We start from the raw sequence: 18,624 nt of genomic DNA, 5'->3' as shown, positions 1-18,624 counted from the left end.
AGAAAGATTTGCAAACCCCTCAAAAGTTGAGGAGGTTTGGGAAGGCTCAAGCAATGCTTCTTTTTCGCCTGCTGAATCCTTCTGCACATTCCAGATATTAGGAAACAACCTGGTCTTTATTAGAACAGCAAACCCTTCCCCTAGCAAATAAGCCAGGCATTTCCCATTCTGTATTCTTTCCAGATAATCTCAAGATGTGAAAGCAGAGTGGAAAAATTCACACCACTGACAAAACCAGGAGGAATGTCACGTTTCAAGGTTGAGCGCGTGAGACAAACAAACCTTCATGTTTTCACCTCACATTTTTCCTCTATGTGGCAAAGGAAATAAAAAATAAATAATAAAACAGGAAGGTAGTTCACTGGGGAAAAGGCAGAATCTCTATTGAATATGGAGATTTCCACACAGGGTAAAATCTGCCATTGTTCCAGAGCAGAAGCTGCACATATCTTGCTTTGACAAAACCCCACATTTTAAAACATTAGTGGCAAAACTGTGCTGTTGACCGAATTCTTGCCCCATAGTGCAGAATCTCTGTTTTTGCCAAATAAAAATTCACAAAGCCAGAATGGGTACCATTTGTGATAATGGGCATCTGGGAATTGGTCTAGCAGCCAGCTGACAGCTATCTGCATCACCCCAGAGTTAGCAATGTAGCAGACTGCAGACTCACTGGTGCGGCACCTCCTGCTGGTCATCTGGGAATTAGCTCTTTTCCAGTTTCAGAGCACCCTCAGCTGGCCGGTGTCTCACATGCCTCAGGCCTCCATGTCCCTCCCAGACCCAGTACCCCTTTCCCTGGGGATCTGCCCCCAGCAGTACCCCACACTCTGGGTCTCCCCTCCCAGGGGAACCCCCAACACCCACCTTGCCTCTGTGGCTCCTGCCAGTTGTCATCTAGTCCCCCATTCACTTGGGCAAACCACAGTCTGTAAAGGCCCTCATCATTGGCAAGGAGGTTGGACCAGCTGCCTCTGCCTATCCCTGGGCTATACCTCTTTAGCCCCAGTACCTGCCTTGGGCCTTTAACAAGGCCTGGGGAGTTGCCAGGCTGGAGCTGGAGGAGGAGGAGGAGGAGGAGCCCCTGCCCCTGCCCCTGCCCCTGGTACCCTTTTCTCCTAGGCAGCTGGGTCCTCCTCCCTCCAAGGCTAGAGAGAGATTGATGCAGCTCCTCCCTGAGCCCTTATAACAGGGCCAGGTGTGGCCTGATTGGAACATGGCCCCAAGCTTTGACTGCTTCCCCAATCAGCCTACCATTTTCCACCAGAGTGGGGTAACTGCCTCGCTACAGGCAATAACGGGTACCTTTTTTGAGCAGACTCAACTGTGAGGCCAGGGACTGAATGAGCCAAGGACAATGAACAATGTCCCCACTCTGAGAAGTGTCCCCTCCAGGTCAGGGGTGAAGCATGGTGGCATGGGGGAAGCTTGCTCTGCTACTGCCCATGCTGTTGCCATTCTGGGGTAGAAGACTCCAGTCTCTGGGGCTGTTATCCTGGTACCCTTCACCACCAATACTATGTTCACTTTACCTTGTCACATGCAGGGGTGGCAGGTTTGTAGAAATTTTGGTGATGCCCAGAACCTGCTCCCCCAAACTCTGCCCCACACCTGCCTAAGGATCTGGGAGGGAGTTTGGGTGGGGGGAAGAGGTCTGGGTGCAAGCCCTGGGCTGGGACAGGGGATTGGGGTGCAGGAGGGGTGCAGAGTGCAGGCTCTGGGAGGGAGTTTGGGTCAGGGGTGCAGACTCCAGGCTGGGGCAGGGGGTGGCGGTGCAGGAGGGGGTGAGGGGTGCAGGCTCTGGGAGGGAGTTTGGGTGCAGGCTCTGGGCTGGGGGGATGTAGGAGGGGGTGAGGGGTGCAGGCTCTGGGAGAGAGTTTGGGGGTGGGAGGGGGTGCTGAGGAAGAGGGTGCAGGGGTGAGGGGTTTGGGGTGTGGCTGGGGATGAGGGATTTGGGGTGTGGGAGGGGCCTCAGAGCTAGGGCAGAGGGTTGCAGTGTGGGGTGAGGGCTGTGGGGTGGGACTGAGGATGAGGGGTTCATGATGCAGAAGGGGGCTCAGGGCTATGGCAGAGGGTTGAGGTGAGGGGGGTGAGGGCTCTGGCTGCGGGTGCAGGCTCTGGGGTGGGGCAGGGCTGGGGATGAGTTTGGGGTGAAAGCAGGCTGCCCCAGGGCTGGGGCCAGAGAGGAGGACTCCCCCCAGCCCTCTCCCCACCGGCAGCAGTGAGCTCTGGGGGAGGGGCCCCCCTCTTCCCCCCCGGCAGCACACTCACCCCGCAACATTGTCATTGCATGTGCTTCTAGGGCCCCTCTCAGGTCCAGGAAGCCCCCTTGCCTCCCCTGTGGTGGGTACTGGAGATGGGGGGCTGCCATCACATGTGCGCCTCCTCCCCTGCTGCTGCCCCTCACTGTAGCCTCACTGGGGGTGAGGGATGGTGCTGCCCCTTGCCCAGCGTGGGGCAGGACCGGTGACTGCAGGCAGGGGGGCCCTGTGCTGGTGGAGGGTCCCGCCGGAAAAGGGAAGGGTCCGAGGCAGAAGGGCAGGGTAAGGGCAGCCTGCCCTGGCACTAGTGGATGGGGAGCACTAGGACCCTGCGTCGGCAGTTGATGCTGGGAGCCAGCAGAGCGGAGGCAGCATGGTGTTGCAGGGACGATCTGGGGGAGATGCACAGGGGCAGCAAGTGAGGGCCAGGGGACACTCGGGGGAGGTGTGTGGGGGCACTAGGGGGGCCGGGGGAGAGACCTGGTCCCAAACATTGATGGAGCTGGGCTCCCGGACCCTGAATATTGCTGGAGCCCAGGCACCACGGGCCCATACAACTAGCCACCCCTGCTTATCACATGTGTTTGTTGAATGTTCTCCAACAAGAGTTTGCAATCTATTTTGAGAGAAGGTACCCTATCTTCCTCTAAGTTTGTGCAGCACCTAGCACAATGTAACCTCAATCCTGATTGCAACCTCTAGGTTCTACCACTATACTGTGCAAATAAATAAATAAATAGATATGCATGGACGCACATGTTGGTCACACATTTATTCCATAAAACACTCTGTGGTGAGAGCGCTACAGAAATTCTTTTGAGAGCATAAATCTATGCAGTGATGACATACATTCCTCCCTGGGACTATTTCCATAATTCCTTCCCCCATGTCAATAAAAGCCATAATTGCAGCACATTGCATGGATCTGAAGCAACCTGCCATGGCAGACACCCAATTTCCACTCTTCTGTTCCTTTCATGGAGAATTTACAATCCACTGACCCTCTCCTTGAGGCTAAGCATAGGTATGTGTCTTGTTTGTAACACGTAGTGATAGAATCAATGAATGATAAACACAGTGGATCTTAAAGAGCAGATTAATGGGAAGGTGAGGCATTTAATAATGCAAATCCTTGCTTTTGGACAGATCTCTATGGGCGTCTATTGCTTTGTTCCTTGTTTTTATTAGGCAAACATTTTTGGGAAGCTATGGCTCGGCCCTGGTCTTTGCCAGAGCAATGTCTTTCCAGCCTGTTTGGATGCCAAGACACACTGGCAAAGCCAGTATTGTTCCCTTTGGGTATCTACTCTTTTCTGCAATTGGATATTTGACAGGAACATTGTGTCACTTGAGTAACTCACCACTTTTCCCCACCTTTCTTTAAAAAGCCCAGTAAACTCTGCATTGGTGAAAGGTGCCAGCTAGACAGTCTTGGAGACTGAACCCTGGAGTGGAAGGACCATCTCTGTATGTGAGAGGGTCAGTCAGTTACCTTGGTTTATTCAGTCCTTGGCCTCTTTTGGAGTCTGCCAACAAGCAAGCCCGTTAATACCAATTGTGTTCATGGGCATTGTCGTGAACTGATTATTTATTAGTCAAAAGACCCAAAGGGAGGTAGGTGCCCAAATCCCATTGAAAGTCAGTAGCAGGCTAGAATCCTTAGGCACTACTTTCAAATCCCAGCCTTGTTTTCTAATGTCCCCCCATCAACACAGTTTCTTGGCCCCATAGATGTAGCTAAGGTGTAACGTTCCCCTGGTGTTATCTGGACCGGTGATCCGCTAGGTCACTCCAATCCTTGACACTGGAAGCCAGCCTTACCCTGCTCTGCTGTGAGAGCCCCCACTCCTGGGCTGTTCACACATAGCTTTTCTGGCATGAAAACTGCTTGGATTGTGCAACCGAATGACACTAGCCAATATCTCTGGTCCCAGGCACAACCCTAGGAACCTCCATCTTGCAATGTCCCATTATGCCCGCTGGACACTGCAAACTTATATGAGTTCATCAGTTTAACAAAGAAATGGATATGTACCAGGCTTGTTATCCCAAGGGGAGTCTCTGACATGCTTCAAACCAAACACACTGCTTCAGGCAGAATAAACAAACAGAATTATTAACTACAAAGATAGATTTTAAATTATTATAAAATCAAAGCACAACAAGTCAGATTTGGTCAAATGAAATAAAAGCAAAAAGCACTCCAAGGTGATCTTAACACTTTCAGTGCCCTTACAAACTTAGATGCTTTTCACCACAGGCTGGCTGGTTGCCCTTCAGCCAGGCTCTCCCCTATGATCAGAGTTTCAGTTGCTTGATGGTGATGTCTGTAGATGGAGATGGAAGGGAGAGGAAGAGCATGGCAAACGTCTCTCCCTTTTATCATCATGTTCTTTCTTCCCTCTTGGCTTTGTCCCCCCTTCAGAGTCAGGTGAGCATTACTTCATCACAGTCCCAAACTGACCAAAGGAAGGGGAATGACTCACTTGAGAGTCCAACAGATCCTTTGTGGCAGCCTAGGCCAGTGTCCTTTGTTCCTGTGAGGCTGGGCTGGGTTTGTCCCATACATGCCCTGATGAGGTATGAACTGCCCCTCTGCTCTTGGAGAGTTTTTGCCTGGGCTTGTTTTAAGCCATGAGGACACATTTTCAGCCTCATGGCTATATACATGAAATTACAACCTATAACATTACGTTACTACAATAACAATGCTCAGTGCATCATGAGCCTTACAAAGACACCCGGCACAACAAACTTTGCATCGGATACCACACAATCATTTTATAAGGATGAACATGGGGATGTAGGTTGTTATGTCAGTTCCATCTGAGACTGGCCCAAACTCCTTGCATACCTCCTTCACCAATGCTCTCTAAAGTGGTCTCTAAGGTCTATGGCTCCTGTCTGACAAGGCAGAGTAGTTTCATAGATTCTAAGGACAGAAGGGACCATTGTGATCATCTAGCCTGACCTTCTGTATAGCACTGGCCATTGAATTTATCCCAAATAATTCTTTATGAAACGGATATGAAAACTAATTGGATCCAAATTTATTTACTTTGAAAAGTTTGTATCTCATACAAAGTTTCCTTTAGAAAGTCTTTCATTTGCACTATAGGGAAACCTCACCTGTGTGTGGAAGTCCACTTCTGAGTGATTAAAGATGCCACTTGAGAAAATACCTTACAAAGTTAACAAATAACAAGCCTGGGATACTTTCACACTTCCATCACTTTGCGGGATTTCAATACTATAAAACACCCTCTAGATCTAGACTGAAAGTAACCTGTGTTTGAAAATAGACTAGAACCTGAACTATAATATACTCAGATATCTTCCAAATGAAAACCTTAATCCTTGCCAACCTCAAGCATTCAAAAATCATGGGTCAGGTCCTCCCCCCCACTCAATCATAGTACATTTTGGGTTCTTTTTATTTGTCTTCTGGTACACCCTGGTCATGTTTTTCAAGCTTTTCTTCCTAACCATGGGAATTAGAAACTTACTTTTTAAATGGAAGTTGAGAGTCTCACATAAACATATTTTGCTGTAATTTGTATCTCTGATCTCATTATGGCTCCTGATGCTGAGTCTAGGTTGGCATGAAGGTTTCAAGTTGATAGGTGTGTTACTGGCAGTCGGTAGAGGTGGCTCTTGTAAAATCTCAGAACCTTCACAAACCTAGAGTCTTCCACCGGCAGTGTGGTCTCCTCTGGTCCATCATAGTCTTCAGCTCACCCTTCCAGCCAACCTCCACTGCTGGACTTCCTTCCTTTTAACACCCAGCACAATGTAGCAGGACAGGGCTAGTTGAACAGGGCTGGCTGGTTCAAGGCTGCCCTGTTCCTGACACCTTTTCGAAAAATTTTTTTTCTTTGAGACTTGCGGTACAATGAGGTTCTGATGCTCTCCTGTTTCTGCTCCCAACGGGAAGCTGACCTGCAAAGACATAAACATAGTATCATAAAACTGTAGGGCTGCAAGGAACTGCAAGACCTCATTTAGTCCAGCACCCTGCACCGAGACAGGACCGAGTAAACCTAGACCGTCCCTGACAGGTGTTTGTCCAACCTGTTCTTAAAAACCTCCAGTGATGGGGATTCCACAACCTCCCTTGGAAGCCTATTCCAGAGCTTAACTACCCTTGTAGTTAGAAATCTAACCTGTCTCCCTTGCTGCAGATTAAGCCCATTTCTTCTTGTCCTACCTTCAGTGGACATGGAGAACAATTGATCACAGTCCTCTTTATAACAGCCCTTATCATATTTGAAGACTGTTATCAGGTTCCCCTTTTTATCCCAGGGAACTGAGGCCTTAAGAACAATATCAAATATAATGAGACTTGCAATAAAATCTCAAGAGTTAGCAACATTGGTTATCACCATAAATATTTGTATCGCAATATGTAGCCTCATTAAGTCCTGCATGGGAGCAAAGTTACACATAGTAGTAACTGTTTGCAGGTCTGGGGTTTTACTTATTTTGCATATAGTAGAATGAAGATGGCTGTCTCATGGCAAGACATGTTTTCATTAGAGCTAGGTGACAGTTTTGTTCAAAACCTTTTTTTTTTTTAAACAAAAATGGACCTTTTTCTTTAAGGAATTATTTTAATGGAAAATCTCCATTTTGCTTGAAAATTTTTCAGCAAATCCTCCAAACAAGTGTTTTGTGAAAACAGAAAAACAATTTTTTCCACAGATTTTGGTTTCAATTTTTCATGACAGACAAAGCAAAACTACCCCATTCCCCCCCAAAATAATGGAAAATTAAAAATAAAAAACAACATACAATCAACATATTTCAACCAGCTCTAATTTTAATAGTTATTTGTTGGACAATATTTATGAATATTAAGTTCTTAGCAGTGTTTGCAATAAGGCAAACAGGAAAAACAGGACAGATGCATTTAGGTTCCAAGACAATGACAGAGTTGATTGATATGACATGGATTAACACCTAGGTACATGACATCCTGTGGTTTTGTGTGTGTTTGTGCAAGTGCCTGGTGCAATGGATCCCCAATCCTGATAGGGGCCTCTGGGCACTCTCCTCTCTCTCTCTTATGCCTCTTTGTTCCATGCAGAACATAGGGACTTCACCACTGCCTTCCATCTTTGCTGATATCCTGCTGCAGCCTTAGTTTCTGCCATGTCACTTTGACAGCTTTCACTTCTGTTTCTGTTGTACATTTCTATATTATCCTTGGCCTACCTCATCATCTCTTGCCCTGGGGGTTCCAGTCCAACCTCTGAGCACTACTACAATATTAATAATTAATAATAGGAACAAGTTTTGTGAATAAAGTGACTTTACAACTCCCAGAGGAACTCTCCAGATAAAATTCAAATCTCCTTCCTAAAATGCTACATATCTCCTAGCCTCATGGTCAGAGAATGCTCTTTTTCTAACATCAAGTTCTTCAAGCTGGGTACATACCGACAGGGTACACGTCACCTCAGGACGGGATGCAGAGATAAAGTTTCTTGACACCTTAAATGACGGCTTCTTGGAGAAGCTGGTCCTGAAACCCACCAGAGGAGAGGCAATTCTTGATTTAGTCCTAAGTGGAGCACAGGATCTGGTCCAAGATCTGAATATAGCTGGACCTCTTGGTAATAGTGACCATAATTTAATTAAATTTAATATCCCTGTGGCAGGAAAAACACTACAGTGGCCCAACACTGTAGCATTTAATTTCAGAAAGGTGAAGGACACAAAAATGAGGAGGTTAGTTAAACAGAAATTAAAGGGTACAGTGCCAAAAGTGAAATCTCTGCAAGCTGCATGGAAACTTTTTAAAGACACCATAAGAGAGGCTCAACTTAAATATATACCCCAAATTAAAAAACATAGTAAGAGAACCAAAATAGAGCCACCGTGGCTAAACAAAGTAAAAAAGCAGTGAGAGGCAAAAAGGCATCCTTTAAAAAGTGGGGGTTAAATCCTAGTGAGGAAAATAGAAAGGAGCATAAACACTGGCAAATGAAGAGTAAAAATACAGTTAGGAAGACCAATAAAGAATTTAAGTACATCAGAAGCAGGAAGACTGATAAACAATCAGTGGGGCAACTGGACGATCGAGGTGCTAAAGGAGCACTCAAGGACATTAAGGCCATTGCGGAGAAACTAAATGAATTCTTTGCATCAGTCTTCACGGCTGAGGATGTGAGGGAGATTCCCAAACCTGAGCCATTCTTTTTAGTTGACAGTTCTGAGGAGCTGTCCCAGATTGAGGTGTCATTAGAGGAGGTTTTGGAACAAATTGATAAATTAAACAGCAATAAGTCACCAGGACCAGATGGCATTCACCCAAGAGTTCTGAAGGAACTCAAATGTGAAATTGCAGAACTACTAACTGTAGTCTGTTAGCTATCATTTAAATCAGCTTCTGTACCAGATGACTGGAGGATAGCTAATGTGACGCCAATTTTTAAAAAAGGCTCCAGAGGTGATCTAGGCAATTACAGGCCTATAAGCCTGACTTCAGTACCAGGCAAACTGGTTGAAACTATAATAAAGAACAATATTGTCAGACATATAGATGAACATAATGTGTTAGGAAGAGTCAACATGGTTTTAGTAAAGGGAAATCATGCCTCAACAATCTACTAGAATTCTTTGAGGGGGTCAAACAAGCATGTGGACCACGGGGATCCAGGGGACATAGTGTACTTAGATTTTCAGAAAGCCTTTGACAAGGTCCCTCACCAAAGGCTCTTACACAAAGTAAGCTGCCACAGGGTAAGAGGGAAGGTCCTCTCATGGGTTGGTAATTGGTTAGAAGACAGGAAACAGAGGGTAGGTATAAATGATCAGTTTTCAGAACTGACAGAGGTAAATAGTGGTGTCCCCCAGGCGTCTGTTCTGGGACCAGTCCTGTTCTACATATTCATAAAGGATCTGGAAAAAGGGGTAAACAGTGAGGTGGCAAAATTTGCAGATGATACAAAACTACTACAGATAGTTAAGACTCAGGCAGACTGCAGAGAGCTACAAACGGATCTCTCAAAACTGGGTGACTGGGCACCAAAATAGCAGATGAAATTTAATGTTGATAAATGCAAAGTAATGCACATTGGAAAGCATAATCCCAATTATACATATAAAATGATGGGGTCTAAATTAGCTGTTAGCACTCAAGAAATAGATCTTGGATTCACTGTGGATAGTTCTCTAAAAACACCCACTCAATGTGCAGTGGCAGTCAAAAAAGCGAACAGAATGCTGGGAATAATTAAGAAAGAGATAGGTAATAGAACAGAAAATATCATGTTGCCTGTATATAAATCCATGTCACACCCACATCTTGAATACTGTGTGCAGATGTGGTTGCCCCATCTCAAAAAAGATATATTGGAATTGGAAAAGGTTCAGAAAAGGGCAGCAAAAATGATTAGGGGATTAATATTAATAGGCAGCAAATTTAAAACAAATAAAAGGAAGTATTTCTTCACACAATCACAGTCAACCTGTGGAACTCCTTGCCAGATGATGTTGTAAAGGCCAAGACCACAAACAGGATTCAAAAAAGAACTAGATAAATTCATGGAGGATAGGTCCATCAATGGCTATTAGCCAGGATGGGCAGGAATGGTGTCCCTAGCCTCTGTTTGCCAAAAGCTGGGAATGAGCGACAGGGGATGGATCACTTGATGATTACCTGTTCTGTTCATTCCCTCTGGGGCATCTGGCATTGGCCACTGTCGGCAGCCAGGATACTGGGCTAGATGGACGTCTGACCTAGTAGGGCCATTCTTATGTTCAAGCTGTCAGAGTTTGACAGCAACCTTTACATTAATTATCAAGCCCCAGATCCTCAAAGGTATGAAATCAATGGGAGTTAAGCGCATAAATATCTTTGAGGATCTGGGCCCCAAAGATGAAGGTACAGTGTATTTACTACACCCCAATAGTCCTGTGGAGTTCAGTTCTTTACTATGTTACCTGACATTAATTTATGTGGGGTGGAGTACCAGGTTTACCATTGTCTTGCAGACTAATGAGAGTATCAGCTCCCTGGACTGCTTGTTCTCATAAACATCCACCCAAAGATACACAACGCCTCCTAGAAAAGCTCACAAAATGATGGTTTTACATGTCCAGGTTGATGATACTCATCATAGAGGGTTCAAAAATAGAACAGCATTTTCTCAGAGAAGTTTCTTTTATAGTGTCAAAGCAGCTGTGTTTAGAATCAAATATGAAGAAAGGAAACAGATGAATCATGTGAAGGGCTAGAGTACAAAGGCTGGGGCACTGTTGCTTCATAGTAGAACTGGTGCCATGGAATTTAAGAAGGTTATTTCTGCATGGATTGTCTTTGCTCGTGACTTTGTTGATGCAGTCCATCATCTGCCTGTCTTTCTGAATCACTCCACAATGTTTTTTCATCCTGTGTTCACCTGAAATATGAACACTTAAAAAACATTTTTTTAAAGATATGAGTGCTGCAGACCAGCCATATTGGCTTCGAGCCTGGATACTACATGGAGGAATTTCAGTCTTGGAAACCTGACAGCATCTATGGTCTCCAGGCCCTTGGTTTCTTTCAAAGGGGCATTAAATGTCAGTGCTCAGTTGAAACTGCCTGTTCGTGAAAGCTCAAAACCAATTCATTCAAATTGTCTCTCTCCACACAAGTTTCTACAGAGTCCTACAAAAATAACTTAGAAATTGTTTAACTTTCTCTCTCATTAGGACATTAAAACAAATTGTCCGACAATGCCTGTTCCAAAGACACACACAGCGTAGTGTCAGACTGAAGGCAGCTGATATTAATGTGCTTCCACCCTCAGGGCTTTGGTATACTACAGTCAGCCAAAGGACCTACTTACAACACAGTTCTCCGCTCTACTGGGTACAGCACTGTTGCGAGTTGTCACCTAAATTGGACCTAACCATGTTCTGTAGCCAGGGTAAAACCTTGGACATTTACCTTGATTACGGAACACAACTGAGATCCCATTTACTCTATAGGTTAGAATGATTTTGTAATGGGATATGGTGACAACACTGTTGTAACCAGGTCTTCTTGACCCAGTTGCGTTTGCAGCATAGACGTGCCCTCTATTTGATACGAGTGACTCAATGGCAGACTGATTAATGCTGAACAAAGGAGGGTTGCTTGGCAGGTACATGTATTAGAATCATAGAATATCAGGGTTGGAAGGGACCCCTGAAGGTCATCTAGTCCAACCCCCTGCTCAAAGCAGGACCAATTCCCAGTTAAATCATCCCAGCCAGGGCTTTGTCAAGCCTGACCTTAAAAACCTCTAAGGAAGGAGATTCTACCACCTCCCTAGGTAACGCATTCCAGTGTTTCACCACCCTCTTAGTGAAAAAGTTTTTCCTAATATCCAATCTAAACCTCCCCCACTGCAACTTGAGACCATTACTCCTCGTTCTGTCATCTGCTACCATTGAGAACAGTCTAGAGCCATCCTCTTTGGAACCCCCTTTCAGGTAGTTGAAAGCAGCTATCAAATCCCCCCTCATTCTTCTCTTCTGAAGGCTAAACAATCCCAGCTCCCTCAGCCTCTCCTCATAAGTCATGTGTTCCAGACCCCTAATCATTTTTGTTGCCCTTCGCTGGACTCACTACAAGAAGGATGTGGATAAATTGGAGAGTGGGGCCCAAAACTGGACACAGTACTCCAGATGAGGCCTCACCAATGTCGAATAGAGGGGAACGATCACGTCCCTCGATCTGCTCGCTATGCCCCTACTTCTACATCCCAAAATGCCATTGGCCTTCTTGGCAACAAGGGCACACTGCTGACTCATATCCAGCTTCTCGTCCACTGTCACCCCTAGGTCCTTTTCCGCAGAACTGCTGCCTAGCCATTCGGTCCCTAGTCTGTAGCGGTGCATTGGATTCTTCCATCCTAAGTGCAGGACCCTGCACTTATCCTTATTGAACCTCATCAGATTTCTTTTGGCCCAATCCTCCAATTTGTCTAGGTCCTTCTGTATCCTATCCCTCCCCTCCAGCATATCTACCACTCCTCCCAGTTTAGTATCATCCGCAAATTTGCTGAGAGTGCAATCCACACCATCCTCCAGATCATTTATGAAGATATTGAACAAAACCGGCCCCAGGACCGACCCTTGGGGCACTCCACTTGATACCGGCTGCCAACTAGACATGGAGCCATTGATCACTACCCGTTGAGCCCGACAATCTAGCCAGCTTTCTTCCCACCTTATAGTGCATTCATCCAGCCCATACTTCCTTAACTTGCTGAGAAGAATACTGTGGGAGACTGTGTCAAAAGCTTTGCTAAAGTCAAGAAACAATACATCCACTGCTTTCCCTTCATCCACAGAACCAGTTATCTCATCATAAAAGGCGATTAGATTAGTCAGGCATGACCTTCCCTTGGTGAATCCATGCTGGCTGTTCCTGATCACTTTCCTCTCATGCAAGTGCTTCAGGATTGATTCTTTGAGGACCTGCTCCATGATTTTTCCAGGGACTGAGGTGAGGCTGACTGGTCTGTAGTTCCCTGGATCCTCCTTCTTCCCTTTTTTAAAGATTGGCACTACATTAGCCTTTTTCCAGTCATCCAGGACTTCCCCCGTTCGCCACGAGTTTTCAAAGATAATGGCCAATGGCTCTGCAATCACAGCCGCCAATTCCTTCAGCACTCTCGGATGCAACTCGTCCGGCCCCATGGACTTGTGCACGTCCAGCTTTTCTAAATAGTCCCTAACCACCTCTTTCTCCACAGAGGGCTGGCCATCTCTTCCTCATGTTGTGATGCCCAGTGCAGAAGTCTGGGAGCTGACCTTATTAGTGAAGACAGAGGCAAAAAAAGCATTGAGTACATTAGCTTTTTCCACATCCTCTGTCATTAGGTTGCCTCCCTCATTCAGTAAGGGGCCCACACTTTCCTTGGCTTTCTTCTTGTTGCCAACATACCTGAAGAAACCCTTCTTGTTACTCTTGACATCTCTGGCTAGCTGCAGCTCCAGGTGCGATTTGGCCCTCCTGATTTCATTCCTACATGCCCAAGCAATATTTTTATATTCTTCCCTGGTCATATGTCCAACCTTCCACTTCTTGTAAGCTTCTTTTTTATGTTTAAGATCCGCTAGGATTTCACCATTAAGCCAAGCTGGTCGCCTGACATATTTACTATTCTTTCGACTCATCGGGATGGTTTGTCCCTGTAACCTCAACAGGGATTCCTTGAAATACAGCCAGCTCTCCTGGACTCCTTTCCCCTTCAAGTTAGTCCCCCAGGGGATCCTGGCCATCTGTTCCCTGAGGGAGTCAAAGTCTGCTTTCCTGAAGTCCAGGGTCCGTATCCTGCTGCTTACCTTTCTTCCCTGCGTCAGGATCCTGAACTCAACCAACTCATGGTCACTGCCTCCCAGATTCCCGTCCACTTTTGCTTCCCCCACTAATTCTACCCGGTTTGTGAGCAGCAGGTCAAGAAAAGCTCCCCCCCTAGTTGGCTCCTCTAGCACTTGCACCAGGAAATTGTCCCCTATGCTTTCCAAAAACTTCCTGGATTGTCTATGCACCGCTGTATTGCTCTCCCAGCAGATATCAGGAAAATTAAATTTTTATTTAAATTTTTAAATTAAATTAAATAATTACACATTAAGTTGTGTAGTCATTATTTGCCTGCATGAAGAATGTATTTCAATCAATTTTACCAATGCAAATGATAATTTGACTAGTTTCACTAAGGTCCCTGCTGTGCCAAGGAGTCAAATACTGTAGGGGAAGGCTTTAAGATTAATAATTGCATTTGCCATTTGCAGGCTAAGATAGGAGCCAAATATTATTATTATTTACTGTTTGTATTGTGTTGTTACTGCCCAGAAGTTCCAGTCAGGTGTGAGCTGAGCATACATAGGGGTCAGACAGCAATGTTTCCCTCCATTTATGGGATTTCACCACTAGATAGCTTCATTTTCACAACTAGCTAGCTCCACTATGTGGGATTTTTGCCTGTTCCTGAACTCCAAAGTAATAGGCTACTCTTAGAGGCAGGAAACTGGATTAGACAGACTATTGACCTGAGCTGGGATAGACTTCTCTATCTTCCTGTGCCTTAAATTCATCCAATACACTGGATCTGATCTTTTGACACCTGGAGGTTCACAACACTGCATCCTTCCTGGTCAATGCTGCTTATAGAATATAGTGACTTGGTGATTGTGGCTGAATCTGATTCTCTAGCTAAATGTCCAGTTGGTTTCTGCTACAGAAATAATACATCCTATATGCATTGTATAATCGACTTGATTTATATCGTGTTTCCTCCAGCAGAACACACTAGCATCCTGTTTGCCTGGTTGTTCTCTGAGGCAGAGCTGCACTCAAGCCAAAGACTATAGGGATTTCTCTGAGTCTAAAATCTCTTAAGGTCACTAAAGTCATCACAAGGCAGTATCTTTCCTATGGCAAACATTCCCTGTGCTTTCCTTCCTCACTCTAAAGAGCCTGTGTTGTGCCAGTTTTTCTTGCCAGAGTCTGTAATCTCTGAACCAACATTCTAGTTACATATTTTCCATGCAGTTTTCAGTAACTGATTTTTCTTAGTCATGATCTGTGACCTCAAACCACATTGTCACAGAGATGAGCATGCTGCCATAGAAGAGGTTTTCTGTGAGCTCATCAGGTATGTATGTATGCATGCATTTTGCCATGTGTATGGGGGTATGTGCATATGTGTGTCTGAGAGCATACATGTGCAATCATGTTCTTGTGTTGATATTCAGAAGGCTTCACTCTCTATGATGGGGCCAGGAAGAAGGTGCAGCACAAATCAAACAATTTGAAATTTATACATATCCTGGCAGATCCAACTAACAAATGTAGGATAGTGGGGATATGGCTGCTGTTCTGCTGTACAGTATGGGAATAATATAAAGCTGGGAAGGCTGGAATACTGTGATTGACAGGTGAGTGTATTGCACAACCCATCTTGCAGAAGCCAATGGGAAGGATGCTAAACACACACAGTACTTGTTGCAGACAGGCTGGTAAACACAAAAAGAATTAATGCATAAACAGCAAGAGCCTCCTTCACTGCTTCTCTGGTCATCATACCAAGGAACATCATAGAGGGTTACACATATAGTCTCTGGCCATCACTGGAGGTGGGGAGGGGGAATTTTCAGTATTAAATGCAACCCCTATTCCCCCCTCCCCATACAAACAACCCATCAACAAAGATTACAGCATTCAAATTGTACATGTAAAACAAACAATGACCAAAAAAATCAGAATGCAAAACAAAAACCACCACCTTACTATGTCTGAGATGCATATGCTGTTCAATGTAAGGGCTTGTCTCCATGGCAGAATATGCCTCAGTAGTTGGTGTGCACTAGCTTTTCTGCACTAGCTCCCCAAATGAACACTCTTATTCTGCACTAAAAATGCCTCTGTGCACAGTAGCTTAATGCACTTTGGCAATGTACTAATCTAAGTGTGTGGAGGAGCTAGCGTGCTTTAAATTCAGACCATAGCTTACTGTGCACTAACATGCCCATATAGACAAGCCCCAATATAATAAGCTACACTGTTGACCAGGCAAACAGGATTAAAAACACTACATGGGCACTATGTGGCCAAATTTGTGTGGCTTTGGGGAACTTGACTTTTGCATTTCCAGCCTTTTTGTGATTAACTGCAGCTTCAGTGCTGGGTTGGGCCCCAGTTCAGCAAAGCACTTAAACATGTGCTTAACTTTAAGCATGTCTGTAGTTCCTGTCCCACTAAAATCAAAGGGATTAATCATGTGCCAGCCCCTGTTCACTGTATTCCAGACACTAACCTTGTGAATGGTTTCCTGTTGTATCAACCAGGCAAGGTACTATCAAGCTTCAGCAGGACTTTATTTTCAAAGTGGAAACCTCTTTACCAAGCTGCTGCTGCACCCTCTCTAGCTTTCTCCCAGCCTCTCAACTCCTCCCCCTCCTTCCTGTTTCCTGTCCTTTCAGACTCCCAACAGCCAATGCTCCCAATTCTAATAATTACAAGCAACATCTAAACACCACATTCCCTCCTCTCTTAAGAAACTCCCCCAATTAAAATAAACATCTTTCTAACCACAGGAACAAATATGAAACAAGACACTATACTGTTGGCAGAAATATTACACTGAAAACACTGTAGATACTACATAACATAGTCTTTAGTCCTGACAGGTGGTCGTCTGGGTCTGACAGGCCATTTCTCAAGCCCCGGTTCCAGTGCAATGTCTTGTTGTGTTGGTACTATGGTGATGTCATCCAATGCAGACTGGGTGTTGGCATAATCTCCTCTTGGTGCATAGGCAGGTGCAAGATAAAAAGCATTCCATACTCGCCCATCAGAAAGTCGATAGGTGTAAGGTCCCTTCTTCTCTATGATTTTAAGAGGAGCTGTGAATTTATGGTCCCCTTTGCATAAAATTCCAGGTTTTCGTATTCTAACGAAGGAACCACATGCAAACTTTGGTTCCTTAGTACCCTGCCTCTTGTCTGTGAAAGTCTTAGACTTTGCTTGGTTCTGTTCAACTGTTTTTCTCACATCATCTTCGTTTGGGGCATCAGGTCGTGCCTTTAACAATCCAGCAATGTTCAGTTTAGTATTCATCTGTTTCCTATGCAGTAACTCTGCGGGTGATCTTTGCATTGTGGCACGTCGTGTAGCCCAGTATGCTTGCAAGAAATCAGTAGTGAAGGGTATCCACAATCGCCCTTCTAGTTTCGCCGTTTGCAAACGCTCTATCAAAATTCTGTTAAACCGTTCAATTTCCCCATTGGCTTGAGGGTACTATAGGGATGACCTTCTGTGTAAAATGTTCCTCTGTGCTAGAAAAGTTTCAACCTCCAGGGAAGTAAATTGAATACCATTATCTGAAACCAGTTCTTTGGGGTTACCTTCCCTGCTAAAAACTGAAGAGAGGAACTTAATTACTGTAGCAGAAGAGATTTGCAATGTAAAGGCTACCTCAAGCCATTTGCTGAAATAGTCTATTAAAGTGATAGCATAATGGCAGTCAATTGGAGCAGTACCAAAAGGTCCTACAATGTAGCAATCGCCACTTTTTCCCATGCAGATTCAGGAAGAGGAACAGGCTGTAATGGAGGGGTACATGTCACTGCTGTCTTATCATGCATTTGGCAAGTGACAGAGGATTTGATGAGCACTTCAGTTTGAGAGTCCATCCTGGCCACCAATACAGATCCTGTAGTCGTTGTTTGGTTCAGACAATTCCTTGATGAGTATCATGTGCCAGGTGCATGAGTTTTGATTGTAATTCTTCTGGCACAAGGAGCCGGTGTGTACCTCATAGCACACAGCCATCAAACAAAGCAAGTTCAGCCCAAACTCTAAAATAAGGCAGCAAAACTGGGTCAAGGTTTTTAGGGTGACTGGGCAATCTCTTTGTCAGAATTTCCCATAGTTTTTGTTGAATTGGACACGCTGAACAAGCAGCTTGAAATTGTTCTCTTGTAACTGCAGTGAGAGTGCTTGTAATAAGCACAACCACTACATCCTCATCCTCCGGTGGACCATCTGGTGTAGGCAAAGGCAGGCGAGAAAGGCAATCAGCGACCACATTTTGGTTTCCAGGCTTATATTCCAGTTCATAATTGAAAGATAGTAGTCTTGCAGACCATCAAGCAATACGGTATCCTGCTCTTCCCAGTCCTTTCGTGGTGAGCAATGTCATCAAAGGGCTGTGGTCTGTGCGCAACTTGAACGTGCGGCCCCACAGGTAAGTTATCCATTTTTCAGTAGCCCAGACACAAACAAGTGCTTCTTTTTTGACTGTAGAATATTTTCTTTCAGCATTACTTAGTGTCCTTGAAGCAAATGCAACAGTCCTCTCTGTGTTGTCCTCATGCAGTTGTGTGAGAACAGCCCCAAGTCCATAATCAGAAGCAACAGTAGTTACAATTGTGGGCAATGCAGGACTGAATAGTGCAGGTAATGAACTATGTACAATCAAGTCTTTCACCGTTTTGAAACTAGCTTGTGCATCCTTTGTCCACACTAAGGTTGAACTTCTCCATAGTAATTCCTGTAACGGTTCAATGACAGAAGCATAATTGGGAATGAATTTTGCATAGCAGGAGGTAAGACCCAAGAAGGAACATAAGGTTTGCAAATCTGTTGTAGGAGGAGCATTTGAAATTGCCAGGATATGATCTGGATCAGGTTTTAGTCCAGCCTGTGAAATTGTATGCCCCCGAAAGGAGAGTTCAGTTTGTCTAAATTTGCATTTGGACCTATTGAGCTGGAGGCCTGCTGTGCTGATGCAGTTTAGTACAGACTGCAGGTTATTGTCATGCTCCTCAGAAGTATTTCCAAACACAATAATATCATCCAGATAGCACTGAACTCCAT

This window comes from Lepidochelys olivacea (assembly GCF_965140295.1).
Source record: "Lepidochelys olivacea isolate rLepOli2 genome assembly, chromosome: 9".
Classification (NCBI taxonomy): Eukaryota; Metazoa; Chordata; order Testudines; family Cheloniidae; genus Lepidochelys; species Lepidochelys olivacea.
Note: the sequence above shows the minus strand (reverse complement) of the source record.